Genomic DNA, 13,727 nt, shown 5'->3' with positions numbered 1-13,727 from the left:
CTGGGTAATCTTTTAATATATATAAGCGACTTTTATCTATTATGCCAGTGCATTTGTAAATTTAATGTATTTAATTGTGGTTAAAGGTTAGACCTTGGATTTCAGAAATTTGATACCATAGATGTCTCTTTTAAGTATGGTATAGATGGATGGAATGAAATAACTATTTTTAGTTGGTAGTAAATGCATACAAGCAAACATTAAATGAACACTGGGACCATGAAATATGTGTTTAACATAAATAGTAGACATGAAATATAAAAAGAGTTTAATCATTTTAAGAAAAAAATAGGACTGTCATAGATTAAAAGTAAAATCAGTCCGTTTCCTCTGTATTATTTTGTTTTACTTATGAAGACAGTAAAGCTGTTCAGTTTTCTAGAAAGAAAATTATTTCACACAGGAAAAAAGCAGTCCATTTGAAACAGAAAATTTCAAAACCCAAGCTCAAGATTAATGTCTTGATATTTAAAAGAGCTTTGCCCTATATAATGTTGAAAGTTATTATTTTATAGAAACAAACCAGGATTAACTAATGAAAGAATCAATTCTTAGGCAAGTTGATAAGAAGTCTGGGATCCTCAAGGAGGAGAGAGCAATCTGGGGCTCTCAAGGAGGAGATAGTGGTCTGGGATCCTCAAGGAGGAAAGGACAAACATCTTTTTTTTTTCTCTCTCTCTACATTCCTTAGTCTTAGTCAGGTAAAGCATTTTTTTTTCTTTAAGCCCAGAACTAATGATTACACAGCAAACAACTCAATCCAAACCCTGTACTAAGAATTATATAACAACAATATGTCCTGCTTGAGGACAGTTTCTCCTTCTTGAAAACCTTCTGACTAATCCTGTTATCTCTGGGAGTTGGTGATGGACAGGGAGGCCTGGTGTGCTGTGGTTCATGGGATCGCAAAGAGTTGGACACAACTGAGTGACTGAAATGAACTGAACCCTATTATCTTAAAATGTATTCAATGGGAGTGAGTCTGGTAAGATCTTTCTACTGTTAGTTCTAATTCTGTCATCTTAAAATGAAAATTATGGGAATGTGTCTAGTAAGATCTTTACAAACTTGAGACATTCTTTTGATTTATTGTAATAACCAATTCAAAAAGTATATAATTTCCTTGCTAAGACTAGAGAGGGGGCCACTCTCCATCCCCATCTCTGTCCCTTTTCATACTTTAATAAAGCTCTGCTACACAAAAATTCTTGAGTGATCAAGCCTGGTCCCTGGTCCTGAAACTAAATCTTCTTTGGAGATCAAGAATCCGGTTCACCATAAGCTATCTTCTTGGGGGTCATCCAGAATCTTCAGGACAAGGTAAGAACATTCAGAGCTCTAGCCTCTCTGCTTTCTCAATATACACGTTTTCTGCTTTACTTTACTCACTCTAAGGTGTGCTTCTGTGAATGAATGACACGCCCCGCACGAAGCAAGTGATGAGCCCTGCTCTTCAGTTTCACCAGGCCTCATAGTAACTGAAGGCAGCCCCCAAAGGGGTTCCTGTTGGGGGTTTGTACCGCCCTGCCAATGCCAAGAGACAGCCAACGTCCCTGCGACGGGAGTGGCTGGAAATGGGCAAAGCATGTGGACTGCACTTTCCTTTCTCGGTCAGCTTTTCTGGTCTCTGTGACCATTTTGTAACTGCATTATGAATTAGAACTACTATCCTAATCTGCACAGACTTTCAGTGAACTTGTAATTCATGCCATTACTATGTACTTTTACTTAGACCCCATGTATTGAAGTGCCTAGCCATGGTAGGAGCTGAAAATTATGTGAGTACTTTGGAAGCAAGGCAGAGCTCTGACTTCAGAAACGTCTCTCAGGCTAGGGGTCCCTCTCTTGGGTGCCTGCCTCAGGCCCAGAGACCTGAAAGTGAGTCTTTGTCATGGCTGTGCCTCTGATCTGTGTAGATAGAAACATTGCTGGTGACCGTGAGGTTTTTGAGGACACAGATTGGGAATTGCAGGATCTGGTCAGATTGGAAGTAGAGGGGTCTTCCTCCTTTGATAGTGCCAGTTCTTAGCAGACCATACAAAGCTCTCCAGTGGGTTTTGCCTCAACTCCTTAGATACTCTTTTTGTGGAATCTGTGGAAATGAACTTGAAGGACTGGCCCTAGTAGCTCGAGCACAAAAATCACCTTTTCTTCTCTGGGCAACCCTCCACAATCTGTTTTGCTATCACATATATTGGTGTGGTGACGCTCAGAAGGGGCATCTTGGTTGTTGTTCATCCTTTTATGACTCACCACTTCTACTGCAGTCAAGACTGTACTTATGAATGTGCTCAGGCACACGTCAAATGGATGCGTCTCACAGTAGTCCTAGCTTGGGAAACATTCTAGGAAAGCTACTCTGCTCCACCCCGGGTGGCATCAGAGAAAAAGACAAATCAGACAAAGGTCTTGATGGTAAAGAACTAAAAATCAACCTGGGATGCCGTCAGCTCTACCCTGGTGCATCTCCACCCCACCTCGGTGATAGAACTGGGAAGGATGAGTAAGGCCCCTGTGTCAGTAAGAGACAGACTAAGTCCGACCAGAGAAGGAAAGCTTCTGTGGAAAGTCTGTATATACCCCATCTAGAGCAGGGAGGGACGCCTCTGGTAGAAAGAAGCCATGGCTGTGGATGCCATTTTTTCTTTCTTACAGATGGGAGCTAGCAGTTTCCAGAACCACTCCTTTAATTGTATTTTTAAAAACTGGGACAAGTTTGATCCCCAGAATTTAAAAAAGACATGCCTGATCTTTCTCTGTGATAATGAATGGCCACAGTATCCTTTGGAATACCGAGAATACTGGCCAGTTGAAGGGTCTCTTAATTATAATACTGTTCTACAATTAATTAGATCAGTTCAGTTAAAAGAACAAAGGAAATGGGTTGATGTTTCATATGTGTTGCTATTTATCTATCTTAGAGACATGCCAGACTTATGTCCTAAGGGTGCAGATTTGGGTGTGAAACCTTCAGCTCCCTCCTGTACTTTCCCCCTGTACGGGGCTCCCAAATGAACATACTTAGGATCAGGGCAGCCTTCCAGGAGGGGTTGCCTCAGTCTCAGTAGGAAATTTAACTACCAATTACAGTCAAGATTACCTAGAGGATTCAAAAAGTACATAGAAGTCTTTACAGGAGTAACTTTACTTTATGACATTACTTGGAGAGATGTAATGTATGTCTTGTGACAGATGCTGATTCCTGATTCAAGAACTCAAGTTTTGGGAGAAGCTACTACTTTTGGAGATGAATGGCTTGAACATGAGACAGGGGGAAAGAGGGAACATGAAATAGCCCTTCTCCCTACTGGGAGTCAAGCGGTTCCCATTACAGAGCCAGACTAGGACTATAAGATGGCTAAAAGAAGGTGGGATCAGAACCATTTTGCAAGATGTATTCTTGAAGGACTCAAGCAAACACACACTAAGACTTTAAACTATGCTAAGCTGGCTGATATAGAACAGAGAGCAAAGGAAACTCCTGGTAAATTCCTAGATAGACTTTAGGAAGCTCTCTGCAAGCTTACTGACATTGATTCAGAAAGTTCAGAGGGAGAAACGATCTTAAATAATAAATTCCTCACTCAGTTGGCTTCAGATATATGACACAAGTTACAAAAACAGGAGTTTGGACTGAATCAGTCTTTAGAAAGACTGTTGCAGTTGGCTCAGATGGTACATTATGGTAGAGAATACAAGGAGGAAGACAGGAGGAAGAAAGAACCAGGTGAAAGACTGAAGCCCCAACAATGGCTGTTAGATCTTCTCTAAAATAGCAGAGTAGATGGGTCTGGGGTCCCCCCAGAGGGACCCAGGTGAAAAGGGATAGACTTGTTATTACTGTGGAAAGGAGGGGCATCTCAAGCGGATTGCCCTCAGGTATCTAAGCTGTCCCTGGCCCCAGATATGGTCGGCAAAGGACCACACTGGAGAAGAGACTGCCCTCTGAGGTGTAGGCACCAGGGGTCAGACTCTCAGGACAATCGGAACTGAAGGTGCCTGGAGGTCCCCACATAAGCTCCCGTCTCAATTACACCTGAGGAACCCCAGGTATTAATAACTGTGTGTGTGTGGGGTGGGTGGGCAATCAGTCGATTTCTCTGGACACTGAGGAAACTTTCTCTGTGCTCACTGAAGCCCCTGGTCTGCTTTCCTCCCAATCCACTACCGTAATGGGACTGTCTGGATGAGCCAAACGGTATTGTTTCAGTTATCCTTTAAGCTGCAGCTGGGACTCTGTGCTGTTTCCTCACGAACTTTTGATCCTGCCAGAATCTCCCTCACCCCTTCTGGGGAAGGATATACTGAATAAGGTCCCAGCCTCTGTTTTCATGAATATGGAGCCTGCTCATTTTAAAGGAACAAAATGTAAATCCTAGAGTGTGGGTTGATGAAAAAACTGTGGGTAGAGCACAAAATGTTGTTTCTGTCATTATCAAGTTTAATGACCCTCACCTAGTTTCACAACAAAAGTGGTATCCATTAAAGCCTGAGGTTAAGGAAGGGTTAAAACCCATCATCGAAAATTTAAAGAAACAAGGGCTATTAATTCCCTATAACAATCCATGCAACACTCCTATTTTGGGTGTAAAAAAAGTCAAATAATAAATGGAGACTAGTTCAAGATATACAAACAAGTGATAATCCTTATACTTTATTGTTTGAAATTCCTGAACGAGCCAAATATTTTTTCTGTCATTGATTTCAAGGTTTCTTGTTAGAGTTAAAGTGAAAGTGAAGTTGCTCAGTCATGTTCGACTCTTTGCGACCCGTGGACTGTCCACCAAGCTCCTCCGTCCATGGGATTCTCCAGGCAAGAATACTGGAGTGGGTTGCCATTTCTACCGATGACCCTAAGACAACTGAGAAGATTTTTGGAAATCACAGGCTACTGCCACATTTGGATTCTGGGTTATGGGGAACTTGCCGAGCCTTTATATAAACTTATAACTGAAACTCAGCAGGCCCAAACTTACAAGCTCTTTTGGACCCCAGAGACTCAAAATTTTTTTAAGACTCTTCAAACTGCTCTCTTACAGGCTCCTGCTCTGAGCTTGCCCATAGGATCAGAGTTTAGTTTCTTTGTAACTGAAAATAAAGGCTATGGATACATTGCTTGAAGGTAATTGCTACTATTGTTTTACTAATGCTTAAAGCTCATAAATTTACTGATGGGAAAGATCTTACTGTACTGACTTCTCATGATGCAAGTGGGATCTTAAACTCTAAAGTTCAGAGTGACAATGGCTCCATCTTTAAAACCATTGTAACTCAAGCAGTGTCAAAAACTCTAGGAATAGAATATCACTTACACTGCTCCTGGAGACCCCCATATTCGGAAAAAGTTGAAAAAGCTAATGACATTATTAAGAGACATCTGCTTAGGCTAACTCAGGAAACATAATTCAGTTGGTTAAAAGTTTTACCCATACTTTACTGAGGGCTTGAACTGCCCTCCCCGAAATGGAATTATATCAATGACAGACCATTTTTGTGAACAGATATTGTCATAGATCCTAAAGTCTTAGAATGAACTATGTGACTCAGCTTTCAGATTTTCAACCTCCTCATCAATTTGAAGGCTTTGCATGGTGGATTTCTCTGCTTCAAGGCAAAGACTTTCTTCAGCTCTGCAAATACCTTCACCATGACAATTATATGTGATGCATTCTCTTGATCTGATGACATCTAGCAATCCTAAGATTGACTGATGTGACTATGGACATAATGTAACTTTTAATTTTGATTTTGTTTTGACTTGGTTTAATGACTTTTGCTACACATAAGAAGATAAATGGGTCTAGATCTAGTGGTTTCCTACCTGATGCTTATCAAATATGGGATGAGGTCATATGGCTAACTCATGAAAAAGGTTGCCTACTATCTACTACTCACATAGTCTAGAAACAAATAGGGCCATCCCCAGAAGTTAGCCAACAACTTAATTATAATGACTGGAAACCAGTGGGATTTTGCCCTCCAAAATATGCAATGTAATCATTCCTGTGTTTTTCAGTCCCAGTTCAGGTCCTCCTTTTGCCTGGCCAGTAACTCACTGGGACTGGATCCCTCAGTGATGCTGGTTTGCTCCAAATGAGAACTACTAGATATGTGGCTCTTATGTATGGGCGTGGCTTTCCCTGGCTGGATAGGGAGATACAACCGAGGTCTAGCTTTTACTCATGGCTTCATATATTCAGAGCTTCCACTCAGCTCAGTTTAGTCACTCATTTGTGTCCGACTTTTTGCAGTCCCATGGACTGCAGCACACCAGGCTTCCTTGTCTATCACCAACTCCTGGAACTTACTCAAACTCCTGTCCATTGAGTCAGTGATGCCATCCAACCATCTTATTCTCTGTCGTCCCCTTCTCCTCCTGTTTTTGATCTTTCCCAGCATCAGGGTCTTTACCAGTGAGTCGGTTCTTCACATCATGTGGCCAAAGTATTGGAGTTTCAGCTTCAAGATCAGTCCTTCCAAGGACTATTTAGGACTGATTTCCTTCAGGATGGACTGGTTGGATCTCCTTGCAGTCCAAGGGACTTTCAAGAGTCTGCTCCAACACCACAGTTCAAAAGCATCAATTCTTCAGCACTTAGCTTTCTTTACAGTCTAACTCTCACATCCATAAATGACTCCTGGAAAAACCATAGCTTTGATTAGATGGACATTTGCTGGCAAAATAATGTCTCTTTTTAATATGCTGTCTACATTGGTCATAACTTTTCTTCCAAGGAGCAAGCATCTTTTAATTTCATGGCTGCAGTTACCATCTGCAGTGATTTTGTAGCCCAGAAAAATAAAATCTCTCATTGTTTCCATTGATTCCCCATCTATTTTCCATGGAGTGATGGGACCAGATGCAATATCAGTTTTTTTGAATATTGAGTTTTAAGCCAACTTTTTCCACTCTCCTCTTTCACTTTCATCAAGAAGCTCTTTACATCTTCTTTGCTATTTGCCATAAGAGTGGCATCATCTGCATATCTGAGGTTATTGATATTTCTCCTGACAATCTTGATTCCAGCTTATGCTTCCTCCAGCTTGGCATTTCACATGATGTACTCTGCAAATAAGTTAAATAAGCAGAGTGACAATATACAGCCTTGATGTATTCTTTTCCCAATTTGGAACCAGTCTGTTCCATGTCCAGTTCTAACTGATGCTTCTTGACCTGCATACATATTTTTCACGAGGTGGTCAAGTGGTCTGGTATTCCCATCTCTTTAAGAATATTCCATGGTTTGTTGTGATCCACACAAAAGAAGGCTTTGCCATAGTCAATAAAGCAGAAATAGATGTTTTTCTGGAACTCTCTTGCTTTTCTGATGATCTAACGGATGTTTAATTTGGTCTCTGGTTCCTTTGCCTTTTCTAAATCCAATTTGAAAATACGGAAGTCCATGTACTATTGAAGCCTGGCTTGGAGAACTTTGAGCATTACTTTGCTAGCGTGTGAGATGAGTGCAACTGTGCGGTAGTTTGAGCATTTCTTTGGGACTGGAATGAAAACTAACATTTTTCAGTCTGTGGCCACTGCTGAATTTTCCAAATTTGCTGGCATATTGAGTGAAGCACTTTCACAGCATCTTTTTTAGGATTTGAAATAGCTCAAGTGGAATTCCATCACCTTTACTAGCTTTGTTCATAGTAATGCTTCCTAAAGCCCACTTGACTTTGCATTCCATTCTATCTGGCTCTAGGTGAGTGATCACAACATCATCATTATCTGGGTAATGACCTTTTTTGTATAGTTCTTCTGTGTACCCTTTACCACCTCTTCTTAATATCTTCTGCTTCTGTTAGGTCCATACCATTTCTGTCCTTTATTGTGCCAATCTTTGCATGAAATGTTTCCTTGGTATCTCTAATTTTCTTGAAGAGATCTCTAGTCCCCATTCTATTGCTTTCCTCTATTTATTTGCATTGATCACTGAATAAGGCTTTCTTAGTCTATCCTTGCAATTCCTGGGAACTCTGCATTCAAATGGGCATTTCTTTCATTTTCTCCTTTTGCCTTTTGCATCTTTTCGTTTCTCTGGTGTTTGTCCAACCTTCTCTGGACAGCTTCCAGAGAAGCTTACTAACCTGCCATAACTTAAAACTCTTTGGTCAAGATATGTGTTTCACTGTATGGTTATCTGGCTGCAATATTCGTTCCCTCTGTGGGAACTACATATATTATGCTAAAAATTCATGCTCTGACTACATTTAGCCCTTAAAGCTGAACAAATACAAATTCGAAAAGTGGTTTTACAAAATGAGCTTCCCTGGTATATCATATGGTAAAGTATCTGCCTGCAATGCAGGAGACCAGGGTTCAATCCCTGGGTTAGGAAAATTCCCCTGGTGAAGGGAATGCCAACCCACTCCAGTAATCTTGCCTGGAGAATTCCATGGATAGAGGACCCTGACAGGCTAGAGTTCATGTGTTCACAAAGAGTCAGCTTGACTGAGTGAATAACACTGCTACTTAGATATTCTAATGGCTGCACGAGGATGAACTTGTGCCATTATTCATACCCAATGTTGTACGTGTATATCAGATATGAGTACTAATGTTACTCTCTTTACTAAACACATGAACAAGATGATTCAGGATCTCGATTCTCCTGAAGTGCTAGTCACCTCACTTTGGGAAACGCTGACAAGCTCCCCATGGTAGAAATCTATCTTAATTGTAATAATTCTAATTGTTCTGTTTGTCCCTGCATCTATAACTGTGTAACTGGATTTGTTTCTGTCTGAAAGCTTTTAAGTTACAAATGGTTGTCAAGACTCCTTCAAGTGTCACAGCCTCCTCCAACTATCACTTAGGGCCCATGGATCAGAGACCCTCAATATGAGGGTTAGGAGAAAATGCTGTCTCAACAATTTAGGAGTGATGCCCCTCAGGAGCAGGAAGTAGTTATTGAATGAAAATGATACCATTTTCCCTTGGCCACATAATTCTGCAAAAAGAAAAGGGGAGAGAGTCAGTTCCTAAGCAGGTTGATGAGAAGTCCAGTGTTCCCAAGTAGGAGAGAGGGGCTTGGGACTCTCGAGGAAGAAATAGGGGTCTGGAATTCTCAGGCAGGAGGAGAGGACAAATATCTTTTTTTTAACCTACATTCCTTAGTTTTAGTCACATAAAATATATATTTTTTTCTTTAAGCTGGGAACTAATGATCACACAACAAGCCCAGCAAGATGGTAGGAGGGGCAAAATTGCATTTAGAATCAAACCCCATACACACCAGAGATACTCAGAGGACACAGACATGCCTTGTGCGCACCGCCCATCACAAGACCACCTCCCTCCCCACCCCCCCACCCCCCACCCCACCCCCGCCACATTCAGTCTCTTCCATTGGGGAGCTTCCATAAGCCTCTTATCCTTCTCCATCAGAGGGGAGACACTCTGAAAACAACAGTCACAGAAAACTAACCAATCTGATCACATGGAACACAGGTTTGTCTAACTCAGTGAAACTATGAGCCAAGCCATTTAGAGCCACCCAAGATGGATGTGTCATTATGGAGAGTTCTGACAAAATGTGATCCACTGGAGAAGGGAATGGCAAACCACTTCAGTATTCTTGTTTTGAGAACCCCATGAACAGTATGCAAAGGCAAAAATATAGGACACTGAATAGTGAACTTCCCAGGTAGGGAGGCACCCTACTAGAGAAGGTGGAGAAACAACTCCAGAAAGAATGAAGAGATGGAATCAAATCTAAAACAATACTCATTTATGGATATGACTGTTGATGGAAATAAAGTTCGATGCTGTAAACAGCAATATTGCATAGAAGCCTGGAATGTTAGGTCCATGAATCAAGGCAAATTGGAAGTGGTCAAACAGGAGATGGCAAGAGTGAACATTGACATTTTAGGAATCAGCAAACTAAAATGGACTTGAATGGTTGAATTTAACTCAGATGACCATTATATCTACTGCTGTGGGCAGGAATCCCTTAGAAGAAATGGAGTAGCCATCATAGTCAACAAAAGAGTCAGAAATACATTACTTGGATGCAATCTCTAAAACAATTGAATGATCTCTGTTCATTTACAAGGCAAACCATTCAATCTCACGGTAATCCAAGTCTATGTCCTGATCAATAATGCTGAAGAAGCTGAATGAACAGTTCTATGAAAACTTACAAGACCTTTTATAACTAACACCCCAAAAACATGTTCTTTTCATTATAGGGCACTGGAACGCAAAAGTAGTAAGCCAAGAAATACCTGGAGTAACAGGCAAATGTGGACTTGGAGTACAAAACTGAAGCAGGATAAAGGCTAATAGAGTTTTGCCAAGAAAATGCCCTGGTCATAGCAAATAAGCTCTTTCAACAACACAAAAGAAGACTCTACACATGGACATCACCAGATGGTCAATACCAAAATCAGAGTGATTATATTATTTGCAGCCAAAGATAGAGAAGCTCTATACAGTCAGCAAAAGTAAGACCAGGAGCTAAATGGCTCAGATCATGAACTCTTCATTTCAAAACTCAGATTTAAATTGAAAAAGATCGGGAAAACCACTAGACCATTCAGGTATGACCTAAATCAAATCGCTTACAACTATACAGTGGAAGTGACAAATGGATTCAAGGGGTTAGATCTGATAGACAGAGTGCCTGAAGAACTATGGATGGATGTTCGTGACATTGTACAGGAGGCAGTGATCAAGATCATCCCCAAGAAAAAGAAAGGCAAAAAGGCAAAATGATTGTCTGAGTAGGCCTTACAAACAGCTATGAAAAGAAGAGAAGTGAAAGGCCAAAAAGAAAAGGAAAAACATATCCATTTGAATGCAGAATTCCAAAGAGTAGCAAGGAGAGATGAGAAAAACTTCCTCAGTGATCAATGCAAAGAAATAGAGGAAAATAATAGAATGGGAAAGACTAGAGATCTCTTCAAGAATATTAGAGATGCCAAGGGAACTTTTAATGTAAAAATGGGTACAATAAAGGACAGAAATGGTATGGATCTAACAGAAGCAAAATATATTAAGAAGAGGTGGCAAGAATACACAGAAGAACTGTACAAAAAAGATCTTCACGACCCAAGTAATGATGATGGTGTGATCACTCACCTAGAGCCAGACAACATGGAATGCAAAGTCAAGTGGGCCTTAGGAAGCATCATTACAAAGTTAGCGAAGGTGATGGAATTCCAGTTGAGCTCTTTCAAATCCTAAAAGAGGATGCTCTGAAAGTGCTGCACTCAGTATGCCAGTAAATTTGGAAAACTCAGCTGTGGAAACTGGACTGGAAAATGTCAGTTTTCATCCCAGTCTCAAAGAAAGACAATGCCGAAGAATGCTCAAACTACCACACAATTGCACTTATCTCACACACTAGCAAAGTAATGCTCAAAGTTCTCCAAGCCAGACTTCAACAGTACATGAACCATGAACTTCCAGATGTTCAAAGTGGATTTAGAAAAGGCAGAGGAATCAGAGGTCAAATTGCCAACATCCACTGGATCATCAAAAAAGCAAGAGAGTTCCAGAAAAACATCTATTTCTGCTTTATTGACTATGCCAAAGTGTGTGGATCACAGTCAAAACTGTGGGAAGTTCTTAAAGAGATGGGAATACCAGATCACCTGACCAGCCTCTTGAGACATCTGTATGCAGGTCAGGAAGCAGCAGTTAAAACTGGACATGGAACAACAGACCAGTTCCAAATAGGGGAAGGAGTATATGAAGGCTGTATATTGTCACCCTGCCTATTTAATTTATATGCAAGTACATCATGAGAAACTGGGCTGGTTGAAGCACAAGCTGGAATCAAGATTATAGGGAGAAATATCAATAACCTCAGATATGCAGGTGACACCATCCTTACGGCAGAAAGCAAAGAACTGAAGAGCCTGTTGATGAAAGTGAAAGAGGAGAGTGAAAAAGTTGGCTTAAAACTCAACATTCAGAAAACTAAGATCATGGTATCCAGTCCCATCACTTAATGGCAAATAAATGGTGAAACAGTGGAAACAGTGACAGACTTTATTTTTGCAGATGGTGACTGCAGCCATGAAATTAAAAGATGATTTCTTTTTGAAAGAAAAGTTATTACCAACCTAAACAGCTTATTAAAAAGCAGAGACATTACTTTGAAGACAGAGGTCCATCTAGTCAAGGCTGTGGTTTTTCCAGTATTCATGTGTGGATGTGAGAGTTGGACTATAACGAAAGCTGAGCACTGAGGAATTAATGCTTTTAAACTGTGGTGTTGGAGAAGACTCTTGAGATTTCCTTGGATTACAAGGAGATCCAATCTGTCCATCCTAGAGGAGATCAGTCCTGAGTGTTCATTGAAAAGACTGATATTGAAGCTGAAACTCCAATACTTTGGCCACCTGATGGAAAGAACTGACTCACTGGAAAAAACCCTGATGCTGTGAAAGTTTGAAGGCGGGAGGAGAAGAGGCCGGATGACATATGATAGATAGTGGGATTGCATCACAGACTCAATGGACATCAGTTTGAAGAAAGTCCGGGAGTTGGTGATGGACAGGGAGGCCTGGCGTGCTGCAGTTCATGGAGTCGCAAAGAGTGGGAGTCCACTGAGCGGCTGAAGTGAACTCTGAATGATTACACAACAAACAACTCAGTTCAAGCTCTGTACTATGGATTATATAGCGACTGTGTATCTTGTTTGATGACAGTTTCTCCTTCCTGAAAACCCTGTGACTAATGCTGTTATTTTAAAATGTATCTTATTGAAGTGGTCTGGTAGGATCTTTCTATTGTTACTTCTAATCCTGTCATCTTAAAATGTAAATTATGGGAATGGGTTTTGTAAGATCTTTAGAACTTTGAGACATTATCTTGATTCATTGTAATAACCAATTTAAAAAAGTATATAATTACCTTGCTAAGGCTAGTGACAGGGGCACTCTCCATCCCCCTTCTGTTGTCTGTATCAGAAGTTTCTCTGTCCCTTTTTATACTTTAATAAAGCCCTGACACAAAAGTTCTTGAGTGATCAAGCCCGGTGCCTGGTCAGAAGGCCTGATCTTGTTCAGAGATCAAGAATCTAACAGCATTTCCCATCAGCTATCCTAACATAAATAAAACAACTGTGCAATTCTTTACCTGTAGAGAGTAAAATGCACTCATACTGCTTCCTGTTTTATTTTTACTTACAGACTGTATATAGAAGAAAGTGAAATTTTAAAAATTTAATATTTAATTTTGCTGTTTTAAGAGGGAGGATTAGTTCCCTGTGCACAATTCCCATGATCTAATGAGACCTCCCTGAGTCCTCAAACCATAACTAATCTTTACTATTTCAACAATAAGGGTGAGAATGCATTCATATTATACTTCTATTACAACAAGCAGGGCATTTTCTGATCACTAAATGCTTCACATCCAGGAAATATATAGAATAGAGAATTTTTTTGAAACTAGATCACCTTAAGTCTTAGTTAAAAAAAAAAAAGAAGTAAAATTTAGCAATACAGTGAAAAACTACATAGAGAAGTGCTAAGAAAAAAGAAATTACTTTGATAAATAATTTAAAGTTTTAATAATACATTTTTTACACACATTGATACTAATAAAAGAGTCTATCCTTTTTTTTCTGTTCCTTAGAAATTTCAAGTTTTCTGCCCTCCCTCTACTGAAAGCATGTATAAATTAGTATTTCCATTATTTAAAAGATGATGTATTACCTCTTTTTAAGTCTGTCACCAGGTTTAAAGGAAATAATAACAGCATTCAGAAA

Source organism: Capra hircus, chromosome 5, assembly GCF_001704415.2.
Source record: "Capra hircus breed San Clemente chromosome 5, ASM170441v1, whole genome shotgun sequence".
In the NCBI taxonomy this organism is placed as follows: domain Eukaryota; kingdom Metazoa; phylum Chordata; class Mammalia; order Artiodactyla; family Bovidae; genus Capra; species Capra hircus.
This window is presented reverse-complemented; position numbering follows the sequence as displayed.